Source organism: Helianthus annuus, chromosome 4 (genome assembly GCF_002127325.2).
Source record: "Helianthus annuus cultivar XRQ/B chromosome 4, HanXRQr2.0-SUNRISE, whole genome shotgun sequence".
In the NCBI taxonomy this organism is placed as follows: domain Eukaryota; kingdom Viridiplantae; phylum Streptophyta; class Magnoliopsida; order Asterales; family Asteraceae; genus Helianthus; species Helianthus annuus.
The window spans coordinates 157,602,657-157,608,142 of record NC_035436.2 but is presented as its reverse complement, the minus strand read 5'-3'; positions in this window follow the sequence as shown (position 1 = coordinate 157,608,142).

Genomic DNA, 5,486 nt, shown 5'->3' with positions numbered 1-5,486 from the left:
TCTAACTGTTGTTAGATAACCTGGTTTATTGCTAACATTAAACCTATCTAAAGCGGTTCGATCCCAGACCGGATAGTAACCTTATACAAACAGTAAAAATATATCAACAATAAACACAATTATTATGTATGACTTGTAGAAAATTACTTATTATAACTATTAACATATTGTCTATAACAAATGTGTGAATCATCTCGGCTTGGAGAAGGGAGATGTAACATTCTAACACTACTAATATATTTATTCGTGTCAATGACATCGACCCTAAGATGTACACACTTGGTATGATATGTTTAACATTCGATTGTAAATTAGTAATTATCATGGCATACAAACATCGGATGTAAATGAGTAATACATCATGACATACTAACAAAATTTAAACAATCAATAACTATGGCTCATATAATTAGGCTTTTAGTTGTTCGTGCCCTTTTGTTGTTTTGTTCCTTATCTCTAATTCCCGATTATCCAGCTTAGGTTTATGTATTTAGCTTGAAATTAAAGGCACTGGAAGTAAATTGGAGAACGGAAAAGTGAGATGTACTTGTGTGTTTTTTTTGGAGTGATCTGATCCAGCGATGACGTTAGACGTTCGGAGTACTTCAAATCAACCCTAAGATTGGTATTAGTGGTTGAAACAAGGGTGGGGATGTGCAGAGTTTCAGGATGAGATTCGAGAGAGTGAGAGGTGAGTGAACCAATCAGACTCCTTTCATTTTGTACATGAATTATATCGTATCTTTTGTTTTTATAATAGAACAAGAGTGGATCATATCACCTTTTTCAAGGTTTTTATAACAGAACAAGAGTGGATCATATCACCTTTTCAAAAAATTTGAAGAAACTTTTGCCAAACATAGGAGGAAACAATGAAGAAAAAGTTGATGAAAAGAAAAGGAAAAGAATATGAAAGGCAGTAATATTGTGATTAACACTAGACAGGTTCATTTCAATTACATAAAATTGGTTTTGTGTATTGCTATTGCAATTGCAGCATGCATGTGTGTAGAAAATGATAACTCTTACTATATCTCTGTTAGACAAGTATAATTAATATATACGTATAAGCTAGATTAATCGTATAATTATGTTACATATTAGATTAAACTATATGTTAGGTTAGTATGTATTATTCATTATTTTATTTGGGGCGGTTATCTCATGTATGCCTCAAACATATATACTCGGATGTACCCTATTACGTTTTCTATCAATTCATTTTATGAACAAACAAGATCTGCAGAACTTTCATTCTATATCGCTTACTGCAAGGATTTCCAACATAGTGGTATCAGAGCCATAACGATCCGGACATCATTCAAATCAAATCAATCGTGTTCAGGAAGGAATAGACGAAGATGAATCAATCGCAGGGAATTCAAACCCAAATTCCCAAACTTACAGGGCAAAATTACTATCACTGGCACATTCAAATGAAAGTGTTACTCGAATCACAAGAATTATGGAGCATCGTCGAAGATGGATATCAAGAGTTGGGAAACAATCCAACAAATGAAGCAAACACTGCATACCGAGAATCGCTAAAAAGGGACAAACGTGCTCTGCATATAATATTTCAATCAGTGAACGATACTGTATTCGAGAGGATTGCCATGACGAATTCATCAAAGGAGGCCTGGAATATATTACACAAATCGTACAAGGGAGAAAATCGGGTGAAAACTGTAAGACTTCAAACCCTTAGATGTGAATTTGATGCGTTAAAAATGAAAGATGGGGAATCTGTTGAAGATTATTTCAATAGAATAACCCTAATAGTAAACCAATTAAGAATGAACGAAGAGAAAATTAGTGAACAACGTATTGTAGAAAAAATTCTACGTAGTATGACTCGAAACTTTGAGTCGGTTGTGATCACTATAGAGGAAACAAAGAATCTAGAGGATGTTTCCACCGAGGAGTTAATGGGAATTCTACAATCCCATGAATTACGAATGAAAAGGTACGAAGATCCACCAATCGAACATGCGTTTCAAGTTCAGAACGCCAATCAAGACATATTTAGACAAAACCGAAACGGTGGAATGGGAAGAGGACGCGGTAGAACTAGGGATCGTTATCTGAGTTCTATTAGATGTTACAATTGTCAAAAACTTGGCCACACTGCCAAGTTTTGTAAACAGAAAGATGAAAATGTAACAGACAATATGTTGATTCATCAAGATGGTGAACCGGAGGAAAAGGAAACGGATGATTCTATGTTTATGATTCTGAATATGGAAGAAACAGATGACAATAATCATTGGTATTTAGACAGTGGTTGCAGCAACCACATGACAGGAAATCGGAACTTGTTCACATCATTGGATGAGTCAATAAGAAAAGAGGTACGAACCGGTGATGACAAAAGGTTGGAAGTTTTAGGCAGTGGGGAGATCAAAATCGCTATACAAGGACAAAACAAAAGGATAAAAGACGTGTTCTATGTCAAAGGCTTAAGGCACAATCTGTTAAGCGTCGGTCAACTTATAAAAAGGGGTTACATGATCACGTTTCAAGAAAACAGATGCATTATAAAGGATGTTAGAAATGGAACATTGGGTGTAATAAAAATGACACACAACAAGATGTTTCCTCTTCATCCTGAAAGGGATTTAATACTAGCATTAACCATGACCACCAAGGAAACCTCCGCCCTATGGCATAAGAGGTATGGACATGTAAATCTTGACACACTAGCAGATATGGGAAACAAGGATATAGTGCATGGATTACCAAAGATTTCAAGAGACACAAGCATATGTGAGGGGTGTGTATCGGGCAAACAAGCAAGGAAAGTCTTTCCAAATAAAACAAAGTGGCAGGCAACAAAACCACTCCAACTTATTCATTCTGATATATGTGGTCCGATGAGAACGGAGTCCATTGGCGGATGCAGGTACTTCATTACCTTCATTACCTTCATTGATGATTATTCTAGGAAAACTTGGGTGTATTTTCTTAAACTCAAGTCCGAGGCATTAAATTACTTCAAGGTATTTAAAGCGTTATCCGAAAATCAATCCGATCACAAAATTAAAACGTTAAGAACAGATCGCGGTGGGGAATATTGTGGAAAATCATTTCAAGACTACTTGAAAGAAAATGGAATTCATCATCAACTTACAAACAGTTACTCACCTCAACAAAACGGGGTAGCGGAAAGGAAGAATAGGACATTAATGGAGTTAAGTAGAAGTATGTTGAGCATGAAGAAATTACCAAACAAGTTCTGGGCAGAAGCAATAGCATGCACTACATACATACTAAATCGTACGGTTACAAAGACTAGACCAAATGTAACTCCATTCGAAGCATGGAATGGAAGGAAACCAAATGTGGAACACTTAAAGGTTTTCGGTAGCATAGCTTATGTCCACATACCTAAACAGAAATGGAATAAATTGGATGATAAAACGGAAAAGATGATATTCGTCGGGTATAGTGATAATAGCAAAGGATATAAGTTATTTAATCCTTTGACTAACAAGATCACTATAAGTAGAGATGTGATTTTTGACGAAAGTAAAAGGTGGGTCGTCAATAATGAATTAAATGAAACTCCACACATGATATTAGAAGATGGTGCAGTATCAACGGATCAAAGCATAGAGGACCGGAGTCCCACCGATATTCAACAAGAACTGAGCCCTATTCAACAAGAAAACATACCGGATAACATGGAGGCAAACTCAAGTCCAACGGAATCAGAACATATGCAACAGAATAACGATGACAGCGAACTAAATACCACATCAAGTCAAAGTCAACAGAATGAGGAAGTGTCACGACCCCCGACCCCATCTAGCCGGAATCGGTGCCGTGAGCAGTCCAGTGGTACCGGTTATTATTTTAAAAACATTGCAGCGGAAATTTCATCAGGACCGTGAGTTAGGAAAAATATCAGAGTTTAGAAACACCGGATTTTATTTAAAAAGATGGAATAAATTCCATGTTTTACAAAGGTAGCTTTTAATAAAAACAATATTTCTTAATTTGAAAATAAGCCACTTCTTGAAGTCCTTCAGTGTCGGATCCAATCCTTACTCCAATCTATTGTAATTACCTGAAACGCGTTTTAAAAAGATTTTGTCAGCGGGAAATACTGAGTGAATTATTCATTTTACTGGAAACGACACATTTTATGATTATAATTCACAGTGTTAAGATCTTTTACGCATGTTTCTGATATCAACCAATTACCCACAGTATTTGTCACTCGACCGAATCTGTGACAATGGTCATATCACCATTGGCTGCCCCAATGAATGACGTAAATCAATTAAATTAGGTACGCCCACCTAAAATGATTTAAACTGTAATATTGTGCACAATACCCCACATACTGGCTGTAATTTGGTGATTACATCAACTTAATCACTGGTATTATAATCTCGGAAAATGAATTTGGAGTATTGTAAAATAGTTAACACTCACAAACGGTGAGAAAAGAGTTTAGAAAAGAAGAATAACTCACAAATCAACATGCAGGATTTAATTAACAAACTTTCTTCTGATAATTAGGCATGCACTTTATTATTCTGGATCTTCTGATGATTTTATAGTTTGTTTGATTGTAAGGGTGTAGTTGGGAGTATTTCTGGTAGTTTAACAGAATAGAATACGTATTGGTGTAAAAACCCAAATCAAACCTTAACGGTAGTCATGAGATTCGAACCTTAACGAATTTCATAAAAACCGGGTTAATGATCAATACAGCAGTTACGATAATTTCCCGAGATCAATTTCTAATGAATGTCTAAGTGCGATACTTCGGCTCATTTATCAATAATGACAAACGATAAAGTATAATACTTCGGCTCATTATCGAATTATCGACAACGATAAAGTACAATGCTTCGGCTCAGTCATCGGATTACCGACGATAGATAAAGCATAACCCAATGTGGGCGGCACTTAAACATTCTTTGGATATATCGATCGCTCGGAAACTTAATCGTAATAGCGATCGAGTGATTATTGGTTAGAACACCAACGTATAGAGAGAAAAAGAGAAATGAGCAAAGAAAAATGAATCCTAAGCTTCCTATTTATAGTAAGCAAGCAGGCAGGCACCTCAACATAATTTCGTCGATGTGGGATAGTGACGTGCTTGCTAGCTAGCTTGACGTGCTAGCTAGCTAGCTTAGTTATTTTATTTCAGCTGCTTAACTCGTTTTTCTTGTATAACTTTTAAAATATAACGTTTTATAAAACGACGAATATGTCTTTAGAACGAGCATATTTTTATCTACGTTTTAACCCAAGTTTCATTAAAAACGGAGTAAGGAAAAAAAATAATATATTTTATTATTAATATTAAACGTTCTTATACGACCTCATATATATTTATTTTTAATAGACCTTACTTAGCTTAATTAATCTTGTTAGCTTAATTAATATTGATTAACTGATTAATTAATCATACTAAACTTAATTAGGGTTTCCTTATTGCATAATTATCATACTAAATATTAATTTTT